An 11,499-nucleotide genomic window follows, 5' to 3' on the forward strand; every position below is an offset into this window, starting at 1 on the left:
ATCCCTGGTACTCCTGGTACTGGAGTTAGGATGGGTGTGAATTAGGAATCAAACCTAGATCCTCTGTAAGAACAGCACGTGCTCTTGACTGCTGAGCCACCTCTTCAGCCCCGTCAAAGTCTTGTCATTTCTTATCTGTGAGGAATTGGCACAGGGCTCCCTTGCAGACAGCATGCCCACAAAGCCAGTCTGACTGACGAAGCGCCTCGCAGATGACTTTAGGCTTTGTCAAACTGACAGTCAAAGCTAACCATGACAGGCCACATGTTGCATGAAATCTGTCACATCCTTCTGTAGACTCATGATGACTTATCGTACCTGGCATAGGGTGGATGCTACAGAAATGGCTGCTATGTTGTCCTTCCAGGATATAATATCAATGAAAAAACTCTGCACATGCTCAACACAGATGTGATATCTTTGTGACTTGTGTGTGTGTGTGTGTGTTGTGTATGCATGTGTGTATGTTTTGGGACTGGAACCCATGAGCACTAACCAGGGCTCTACTCTACTGAACTACATACTACATATATATATATATATATATATATATATATATATATATATATATGTGTGTGTGTGTGTGTGTGTGTGTGTGTGTGTGTGTGTGTGTGTGTGTGCGCGCTCATGGTTGGCTGGAGACACAGATCTGGAATTTGTGTGCATAAAGGCTCACTGCAGATTCAGAACTGTGGAAAACCTGCCTCCCATTTTGTCTGTCATCTGCTGAGCTCTCCCTAGTCACATGCAATGGAACTTTTTAAAAAACCTGTCCCTTATGAATTCTTCCAGAATTTTACACCCACAAATACAAGTTAGTACCAATCTATATTTGTTCCTTTCTTTTATTTCGAGACAGGGTCTCTCTGTGTAGTCCTGGAGGTGTAGTTCAATTATGGAACACTTGCATGACATACACGAGGCCCTAATTTCAAATCCCCAGCATTATAATATATAAATAAACAAATAAAATTTAGATACATTAAACAACTATAACTAGAATATCTTTGTCTCAGCAGTGGGTTCTAGATCACCTCCAAATTCTCAAATCTCTGAGTGACTATGCTGCCATTTTTTCCCCCTCTCTTTCCCAAGAATCCTCTCAGGAGAAGGTACTAGAAACAGCACTGAGACAGCACTTCTCATGCTCAGCTTCCTGTGTGTTACCTGATTAGCTCCACTTCCCTACCAGAGTCTGGTGCCATGAGTTGGAGGTCACAGCCTGACAGCACCTGAGGACTTGGCACAGCGGGCTTCCTTGAGGACAGTTGGATTGTGACCGCCATGAGGCTGAGTCTGGAACATGACACCACAAACTGTAGACAAGCATGGACACCAATCAGCAGGCCTGTCACATATGTTCTGTGGTGAGAGCAGCATCAAAAGGACACAGAGGAGCCTGGACCCGCAGGGTGTTGCTCAGATGAGGAGACATCTGGGGGTCCGACCAAGAAGAGACATGTGGTCCTGTGGGGTTGCCAACCTTGCCTGGGATCTGGTCACTGTAGGTGTTCACTGTCAACAGGAGCAGGAAAGCAAGCTTTGGCATGGACTCTCTGTGCTTGCATAGTAGCAACGACAGCAGAACATGGTCCACACTGAGGTAGCTAAAGGAGGGGCGATGCCTGCCAGTACCTCAAGCAGCAACGAGGCTGTTCATTTGCAACTCACGGGTATCTTCTCTGGGTAGGTATCTATTTGAATCCTTCATGCATTTTCATTGGCTGGCTGCTTTTTCTCTCTCTGGTCGTAGGAGTTTTTCACATATTCTGATACAAGTCCCGCATCTGAAATGTTTTGCAAAGGTCTTTTTCTCAGCTTGCTTTGAACATTAAACAAGGTTATTAGCACTTAGTAGTGGGTGCTAGAGTCACTGTCAATATTGCCACAATTAGTTCATTGCCCCATTATGACACTGTGGCTAGGGACATGAGCCCTCAGCTCAGAACTGCCAAAGGCCTCTGCTCACCAATTCTTCTTGGTACCCCAAAACCTGTCAAACCTGTCACTTAGATCCCTCAAGCTAGACCTCTTTGAGGAAGCCAACAGCCTCTAGTAGAGCCTAGGGCCATGGTTGTTTCTGATATTTATTTATCAAAACCTGTCTGTCAGCTGGCCCAGGCTGATTGCTAGAGTTCTTCATGGAAGGGAAGGGAGGTTCTGGGATTTTGACCTTACCCTCCCTGCCCTGCCTGAGACACATAGCCATGATCTTCTCCAACTCCTAGCCCATGCCCACAGTTTGCCTTTGCTGGGTGCCTGTGGACAGGTCTTCTCATCAGAGCCCTGTCTCATCTCATCTCTGATTCCTATTTACTGCAAGAGACCACCGAGGCTCAAAAAGTATGGCTATACAAATTCCTGTATAGGAGAGGTATGGGACCAAGAGCTGCTTCAGAAACTTGTACTAGTGGTAACATTCCCATTACCTTCCACTCCAGCCTAGCCATATGGGGACCTACTGTGGGTAAACACAACCACTGAACACCTAGTAGGCTCCACACAGGCAGCCTCTTCCAGAATGATCACACATTGGGGACGTTCTTGTCCTTGTGTGATTCTTCTGTTTGACAAACTAAAAAGTCTGAGGATTAGAGACCCAGAGCTTGACTACTGGATCAGATGGGACCTTTCATGTAAAGCCCACATGTTCAAAGGCCTCGGGTATGCTGTGGGTACATCTTTGCTAGTCATCACGACAGTCCCCAGAGTCCCACTTTACCCTCCCTCTTCTGGTTCATCCTGGGCCTTCATTTTTGCTCCTACCATCCCTTGGAGTGCTACACCTTGTCCTCTGTTCCTGAAGCTGCCATCACCCTTATCTATCCAAATTTCCTGGGAGAACAGGATGCCCTGCTGGATGCTTTGTGCAGAGGGCAGTTTAGCCCCATCTGTCTTTATTCAGAGGCAAAGGAGATTTCCCCAAGCAGTCCCTCCCACTGTCTTCTTCAGATGCATTCACACTGGAGAGAAGGAATTGTCTGCACAAGGGCAGTCACTATCACTGCAAATCACTGGAGCCACCCAGATGCTGGTTAAATGCACCCCAGCACCACAGAAAGCCATTCGCTAGAATACTAATGGTGCAGCCTTGGGGTTCCTCCTGCCCAGTTGCTGGACATTGAGCTGATGGGGCCTGTGAGTCAATCCCAGAGGGACTTTGGACCTTAGGGGACAAAACAGACCCACTCTGTTTTTGTTTTTGTTTGTTTACTTTGAGACAGGGTCTCTCTATGTAGACCAGGCTGGCCACAAACTCAAACTCACAGAGGTCTGCCTGCCTCTGTCTCTTGAATGCTGGGATTAAAAGTATACACAACCACGCTTGGCTTCTACTGTTTTTGCTTTTGCTTTTGTTGTTGTTGTTACCAAATGTAGGCTATTTTGTACCAGGAAAGGGCACGAGCTGGGCAGTGACTTGAGAAATTCCCCCTTCTCATCATTATTCCTTGACTAGGGACTGAAGCTGTTGGGGCAGCACTGGTTTAGGACTTGGTTTGTGTCAAGCCCTAGCCTACAGTTCGCCCTGCACAATGAAGTAGAGATAACACTAGAATCAGGAACCATTTGCTTTGGTCCCATGTCCTGCCTCCATACAGATACCTCTTGAGTCTGGGGTCTTGAGTCACTACATGGTGCTGAGTCCCTTTTGGATCCATCCTGCCCCTGAAGATCTTGGGTTGGTGACCAGGGAGGCTATATGAAATGGATAGGATTAAAGCTATATAGAACAGGCAGACTTAAAGAACCCATATTTCATCTATTTATGTTAAAACACTATTAACATTAATTATTTTATATATCAATTTTATATATAAATATCAAATATATATAGATATATCAAATATATATCAATTTTTTGATATTTAAATCCTAAATACTTAGAAAAACTCTTTGTTCTTTCTTTCTTTCTTTCTTTCTTTTTTTTTTTTTTTTGGTTTTTAGAGACAGGGTTTCTCTGTATATCCCCTCTGTAGTCCAGGATGGCCTCAAACTCAGACATCCATCTGCATCTGCTGGGATTAAAGGAGTGTACCACCAATATCTAGGAATTACCAGGGTTGGGGCTACAGCTGGCTGGGGCTAAATAGTGAGTCCTTGTCTTTAAAGAAAAAGAAAAAAAAAAAAAGGTAGAACAGTGTTAAAGAAGATACCCAATGCTGACCTCTGGCCTCCACGTTTGTGTGCATATGCCTGCATGCACGCACACAACTGTCATGGCTGAGCTCCAGCTCTTTCTTTTTTTTTTTTTTTTTTTTTTTTGGTTCTTTTTCTTTCGGAGCTGGGGACCAAACCCAGGGCCTTGTGCTTCCTAGGCAAGCGCTCTACCACTGAGCTAAATCCCCAACCCCTAGCTCTTTCTTGTTTCTACTAGGCCACCTCTGGCTCCAGTGGAGGACAGACTAGCTGGTGAAAGGGAGTGTCCAACCATCCACCAAAGGAGTCCTGGCTAGCCCGGCTACCTCCCAGCTCTGTAGAACCCCTCCCTGTTATCACAGTGACCCTTCTGCTGCTCTAGTACCAGCCCCTCCCTTGAGATGTGACTCTGCTCTGAGGGGTAGGGACATCATTCGTTCATAAGACCTGCCAGTTCTTAGCTTTAAAATCCCTCAGCACAACTAATAAACTCAGGTTCAGAACAGATATCAGCACAACAAATAGACTCAGACTCAGGACAGTATAAATATCGAGGGCTAAGCGGGCACTGCTCTCAGGGTACCCAAGGCCTGACAAATGTACCCAACTGGCAAATGTCTCAACCCATCCAAGCTCTGGGTCCTAGGAGAAGAAATGTACTTGTTCCAGGTCTTCCATCAGCCCCCTATCTAGACAAGTTCTCTCAGACCCATATACAGTCGGAAGCCAAGTGTACAAATAGGCTTCTTCCCCAACTCAAGGAAGGGTAACTTCACACCGGAAACATGGTGTGGATGCCTGAGACCTGGGCTCCAGGCAAGAGAGGCCCAGGGCTGGCGCACTGGGCAAACAGATGGAGGTGTCAAGGCTTCCTCTTTGCACAGGCAATGAAAGATGTTCAGAGAAAGCCTAGCATTTGATTCCACTTCTGCTTTACTGTTTGCCTGGGCGGGGAGGCACTCACTCCCAAGAACAGATCTGTGACTTGGCCTGGGAGTATAGCTAGCTTGCTCTCTGGCCTGATATCCTTGTGGGAACCCACAGACCTCCAAGGCCTGGCTACAAAGGCCAACTCCTTGTAATTCAGGCCCAAGGCCATGTTCTCAGTTAAAGTTCGGGGGCGGAGGTATAACTAGGAACCCTTAGGCCAGCTCCTGCTGCCTGCCTGGCCCAGATTCCTCTCAGCAGGATGCTGCCTTGGAGTAACAGGGATAGGGTGTCTCCTAGCCTACCTTGGTTACCGGGATGCAGCCAGTGCTATTGGTGGGATGGCTACCTGACTGGAAGTATGACCAGGTGGGTACAGGTGGTCACTGTGGCTCAAGGTACAAAGGCCAAAGTAGCAATGGCCTCTTTACCCATATAGCTCTGCTGAGAAGCTTGTGGCTCTTCTGTGAGTCTGTAGTTCATGGCGGGGTTAAGAGTGACCCTAGATTCTAGTTTTGGCCTTTTGGGTTTTTTGTTTTTTTTTTCTGTTTACTCCTTGGCCTCCAATTCTTCCACACCTTTCTTCCTCTACATTTTCTCTATGTCTTGTATACAGTGGCCTTTTTAATTTTTCCCTGAAGTACATTTTTTATTTTTATTAAAGCACAGCAGGCACAGGGTGCTAGATGCTAGATGGCACTATAACAGCAACACAGTAACCAGCAGCCACCACTCCCCAGACTGCTCCTGCTACAGAGAGAGTCCCCATCAATCATGGGAGATGAGGCAGGGAGGCAAGCTGATCAAGTTCCTACCCTTGAACTCTGAACTCCCCCTTCCTCCCCTTCCTGTGTGGGTTTCTGTTCCCCTCCCATCCTTTTCCATTTTAGACAGCATCCAATGGCTTCCCACCACGGAAAGTAAAGACTCAGCTCTGTTACAAAGGGGTCATATATCTGGGTTCCTGTAAGTTAGACAGACCAGTGGACAGACCCCTTGACCTCCTGGGCACCAGGCAACTATAAGCACTGTTAAGGCATTCAAATTGCTTCTCAATGTTAATACACTTAAAGCTCGGTTTGTGACAGCTAGCTTTTATGTCAACTTGACAATAGCCAGAGCCATCTGAGAACTTCAGTTAAGGAAACGCTCCCAGAAAAATCAGGCTGCAGTTAAGCCCATAGGACTTTTTTTTTGTTTGTTTTTGTTTTTGTTTTTGTTTTTAAGTAATTGATGGAGAAGGGCCAGCCCACTGTGGGTGGTGCCATCCCTGGCCTTGTAGTCCTGCGTTCTATATGAAAGCAGGCTGCCAGTAAGGTGCTCTCATCCATGCTTTCTGCATCACCTCCTGTCTCCAGGTTCCTGCCCTGGGTCCTTCAGTGATGAACAGTGATGTGGAAGTGTAAGCAAAATAAACGCTTTTGTTCCTAACTTGGCTTTGGTCATGGCATTTGTCACAGCAATAGTAACTCTAAGACAACTGTACGTGGGTTCTTGTTTTTTTGGATGTTCACTTTTGTAAATGAGCAGAATAACTGGGGTGGGCAATAAGGCGAGGCTCCCTACGTAGCAACAGGTGGACCCTCCCTTTCTGCTCTGAGCGAAAGGACAAACAGCCAATCAGACTACTCTATGCTAGCACTCCACTCTCAGAACAAGTTTTGAAAAAAGCATGGCTGACCACCTTGGCTCCTGAAGGTGCAGCTTCAGCCAGAGATGCTTGGGACAGTTTGTATCAGCCCCACCCTCACCCCCTCTTTCTTTGTGAGACAGGGTCTCTAGCTCAGGAAAGCCTCAAACTTCCTAGGCAGAGGAAAATGACCTTGAATTTCTGATCTCACTTGCTTCCACCTCTCAAGTGCCGGGATTACAGGCATGTGGCTCTATACCGGGTGCTGGGGATTCAATCTGGGGCTTTCTGCACGACAGGCAAGCATTCTGCTTAAGTACAACTTGACCCCTGAACCAGACTTTGCTAGCCTAAGTCTTGCTGAGCCTTATGACTCTGCAACTATTTTCACTCTGTCCAGAAGGGGCGCAATTTCCCCATTGATCTAGCTGAGGGACTGCTGAGGCTGCTGCTAAGAGGAAAGATTACGATTGGTCCAAACAGACGGCTCTGATTGGCTCAACTACTGACAGACTGCTCAGGCTCCCTAGACAGTCTTCTGAGTGACCTACCATTCCCGGTGTTACAATAGGGCCCAATAAAAGTTTCTCTCAGGTGTTCTTTCAGCCCTTGCTTTCAGTAGTGTGGGCCGAATTGGTGACCTAAAGAAATAAACGGAGACTGTAACAAGTGGTGACTGTAGCAGGGACAGCGGGAGAAGAGGGGAACAGCAGTGGCAGTGGCAGCTTAACAGGTGGCAAGCTAAGCAGTGAAGGCAACAAGGCTGCTGCTATCACTGAAAAAACCAGTGGTAGTCCTGGTGATGGTCAGTCCCAGTGGTCCTATGAGAAGGAAGGCCTGCTAGGTGTTCTAGCCTCTCGCTTTGTCAGGTGTCATAACTTCCCAGCAGTGGCTAAGTTGTGGAAGGAGCCAGGCAACTTGGGAATAGCTTAGAGGGAGCAGAAACAATGATGCTTATGGATGGGGGTTGGGGGGAAGCCCTGTCCAAGCACTAGTTCAGCTAAAGCACGAGGATCAAGAATTCAAGGCTAGCCTGGCTTACATCTTGGGATACTATCTCCCAACACCTCCCACCCCCTCCACACACACATGAAGCACACATGCACATGTGGCAGAGACAAATGATTGGCTCAAGGACTCTGTTGCTTCGTGGCTTAAGTTGGAGGACAGTCCTGTGCAGATGGACCTGGAACTGCCCCTGTGATATAGTTGATGAAGAGGTAATGTACTTCTGCCTCTCTTTTCTTGGCTGTGTGACCATGGGCAAGTTGCTGGTCTCTGTTTGCAATGCTTCTCACCAAATCATGGCAATAAGAACATTCCTGTATTTCTGGATTCCAGACAGCAGGATAAGCACTCTGGTATAAGGCCCTACCTGGTACTTTGAGACACTGTCAATCATTTGGGTTAGAATCTGGCCTGCTCCCTCCCTGCCATGAGACCCTTTCCGCATCTGGAAGAAGAATTTTCAACTATGTCAGCTTCACCAAGGTGTGAGGCCTGGCAGGCAACAGGTGCTTGTGTTCTCTGTCCCATACAGAAAGGACAGTGTTGGACACCTCTCAGCCTGGAACTCTTTCCTGATGTGGCCAGAGAGCTCTACATAACCCTGTAAGGACCTGGGTAGTCCAGATTCAAGGGTAAAGAGCTACTGTCTTTCTAGAAGGCCATGGAAGAAACTCAGAGAAAACTGTGTGGCTCAGAAGAGGACTGTGGTACATTTTAATGAGAGCAGGGGCAGCAAAAGGCAGGTGACGGTGTCATGATCTGCCAGACTGGAGTTTGAAAAACAGCCCTGTCACACTGCACTGGTCCTGTGCGTGTGCAGGTATCAGTCTCTGCCTTCCTCCCTCTCTCCCTCTCTCTTTCTTTTTTTTCTCTCTTTGTCTCTGCCAGCCTCTGCCTCCAACTGCTGGGATTAAAGGTGTGTGCCACCACTGCCTGGCAATCCTCTGCTCTCTATTCTGCTCTGTGTTCGTGAAAATGTGCACCTCCTTGGGAAGCGTGTGCTCCAAGTGTTCAGTGAGCACCTACTGTGCACCTTGGAGGCCAGTAGCCAAGTGTGGTGCAGCTCCCTACAGCTTGCCTCAGCAGGAGTTTGCATGAAGGACTAACATACAGTAGGTAGGGCTGTAAAAGTGGCACTTGCTATTGTACAGGTAGTGTCATGTTACACGTATGGAATTATCATGCAATGTTTCAAAATGGTGGCCACTTAATTTAAATACAGCAGGTGAAAAAATTCTTACTAAGAGGTAAGTATCCCCTGTGTTGTTTCACATGGCAGAGAAAGGAGGGTAGGAAGGCATCAGATGAAGAAAGGGAAGGACATTCCTGGCTGAGGGAACAGCCTTTGAAAAGACAGGATCAAGAAGGAAAGCTTGGTTTTGAAGTGTCTGATATGTCAACAGGGCCAGAAGGTTGGAAATTCCTACCTAGGGAACCAGGAAAGGTCTGAACTTGGCCAGCCCCATTAGGAAAGCTCTTTGCAGCATTGTGGAGCATCTGCAGCAATTAGCATGGAGGTGAGAAAGGTGGATAGCAGGAAAGCACAGATGGTATCAGTTTATCCCGAGCCAGGCACCCACACAGCACAGCCACGATAGTCACTTGAAGGCACCCACACCAGGTCAGCAAGCCTCGGAGGCTCTGCAGATGGCAGGGCACTGCACACACAATCAGGGCTGTGCATGACCGCTGTGCCTGTCAACAGGCCTGCCTCTGTGCAGCCATGCTAAATGCATACAAACACTGTGCATCTCATGGGAATTCATGTGTGCTTGGGGTGTATGACCAGTGCAAGGGGTGAAGATTAACAGCATTTGGAAGGGCTGCATCTAAGAGAGTCTCTCACCTCTGATCGTACCAGCGGTGACACTAGCTTGGGGTTTTCTCCCTGTCTTGGAAATGCTTATCCTTTGTTTTTGTTTCTTCAAGTCTCTGCTTCTGTGGCACCTTTAGGGAGGCTCTTCCTGAATGCTGTCACTACAATCACACTCCCACCTCTGGACACACTGCCTCTTTCCTTTTTCCCCCACAGCATTTGTCAACCCGAGACACACTATCATTTAACCTAGGTTGGAAGTCCATTCCTTTCTGAGAGCAGAGTTGTATCTGTTTTGTTCATTGTTGATCCTAATGAGTGAGTTGCTCCCCCAAACCCCAGGTGTGGATCACCCCCTTTCTTCAACTCACAGTCACATGCTAACACTGAGCCCTTCCCATTTCAAACTTCAGTTTTCCATAGAGGGGGTTTGCTCTCCTGGGAGTCAGGGTAAGAGGCAGCTTTCTGGGATCTGAGTCTAATGCTCTGGCCAGTGTCTAGGTGGTCATGTACTCCCCCGGCCTAACTGTGCCACTTAGGGACAGGAGGGTAGCAGATGTTGCCAAAGGTGATCAGAAAGAAAAAAGTTTGGTGGCTTTCCGTCATGCCCCTCATTCTAGCAGCTGACCGGCTTGCAGGTGTAGCCTAACCTGGCTTCCTGAGCAGATTTCCACTCCCTGGGCTGACCTTTCCGTTTCTTCCAAGGATGGTTTCTGACCTCTCTTCCTGGCTACTAGTCCATGAAGGTCACCTTCCCTGACCCCACCCAGGTGAGGTAGGGCCTCTTCTTAGGACTCTTGTATCTATTTATAGCACCCCAATGGAGTCTGTGATCCCTGGGCTGTTTGTCAAGTTCTCTGACTAACCCATTAAACTCCTCCTGTTTTGAGGGCCTTGTCTGAGTCACCCTGGTGCCTGGGAGGCTGGCACGGGACTAGAGTCACTTTACCCATGTCTGTGGCATGCTTTTCCTACTTCCTTTGTTCATTCCTTGAATAGTTCTTAGGCACCTACTATGTGCATGGCTCTGGGCTAAGCCTTGGGATACAGCAGGGGATGAGACATTCAGGATTCTTAATGGGGAGGGGCAGGTGACACGGGAAGAGGACTATAGTAGAAACCAAATATGCAAGCAAGGCATTCGGGGCCTGAGTGTTGGCCAGAGAGCTAAGACTTACTCGAGCTCTCGAGCTCTGACTGACTACTTGACTTTGTGCTTCTTGCCTTCACTAGACCTAGGTTTCTAACTGACCCCAGAGATTTCTGGCTAGTGTGAGGACAGAGGTTCAGCGACCAACTGCCGAGATGGAACCCCAGTCAAGGCTGGCCAAAGGTATTTCAATGTTTGGAATGACACTTTGTTTAATCTGAGACTATCCGGGGGCCCAGGACGTAGAGCTGCTATAATGTTACAACCAAAACAGTTACTTTGTCACTAGGCAAAGGTTAGCCACTGAATTCCCTGCTCCCTAGGTGCTGGCGTGCCAAGTGCTCTCAGAGACTGGACTTAAACGCGTGCTCGTTCAGCAAGGTGCAGTAAACTCTTTCCCACAGTCGGTGAACACTCACCTGGCACGCGCCCGCCGTGGGATCGCTCTTTTCCTGCTGCCCTAGGAGGCAAGCCGGTGGTCGCCGCTCTCTTCAGGGGAGCACATGGACGCTCACCCTCGGTATGGCTCAGCCATTTAGGAGTCCAGTCTCACTCAGGGAGCACTTTTAACCCCACCGAGTGCATCGGCCTGGCTCCGCACTCTAGAGAGTTTGGGATTTTCCAGATTACGACCGGCACACGCTGCGCCGTAGGGGGGCACAGGCTGGGGCACCCAGGACCACGCCAGCACAATCCCGCGAGTGGGTAGGGCTGTCATCTTGATGGCAAGAGGGCGGAGCCGGGCTGGACTAGAAAAGTGGGGGTTTGGATTCCGGCTGTTGGATGGTGGGGTTTGTACGTGACAGTCCGGGCGGTGTTTGATAGGCTGGG

The 11,499-nt window shown here is 48.3% G+C and overlaps 1 long non-coding RNA gene across 1 annotated transcript; it reads right to left on the reverse strand.

Moving 5' to 3' along the window:
• Positions 1 to 831: 831 nt before the first annotated feature.
• Positions 832 to 11,428, reverse strand: Map2k3os (mitogen-activated protein kinase kinase 3, opposite strand). The gene is made up of 3 exons (NR_132629.1): positions 11,088 to 11,428; positions 3,604 to 3,696; positions 832 to 1,787 (listed from the first exon to the last, which is right to left on the reverse strand). It is a non-coding gene; the product is annotated as a mitogen-activated protein kinase kinase 3, opposite strand (long non-coding RNA).
• Positions 11,429 to 11,499: the final 71 nt, after the last annotated feature.

This window comes from Rattus norvegicus, chromosome 10 (assembly GCF_036323735.1).
Source record: "Rattus norvegicus strain BN/NHsdMcwi chromosome 10, GRCr8, whole genome shotgun sequence".
In the NCBI taxonomy this organism is placed as follows: Eukaryota; Metazoa; Chordata; class Mammalia; order Rodentia; family Muridae; genus Rattus; species Rattus norvegicus.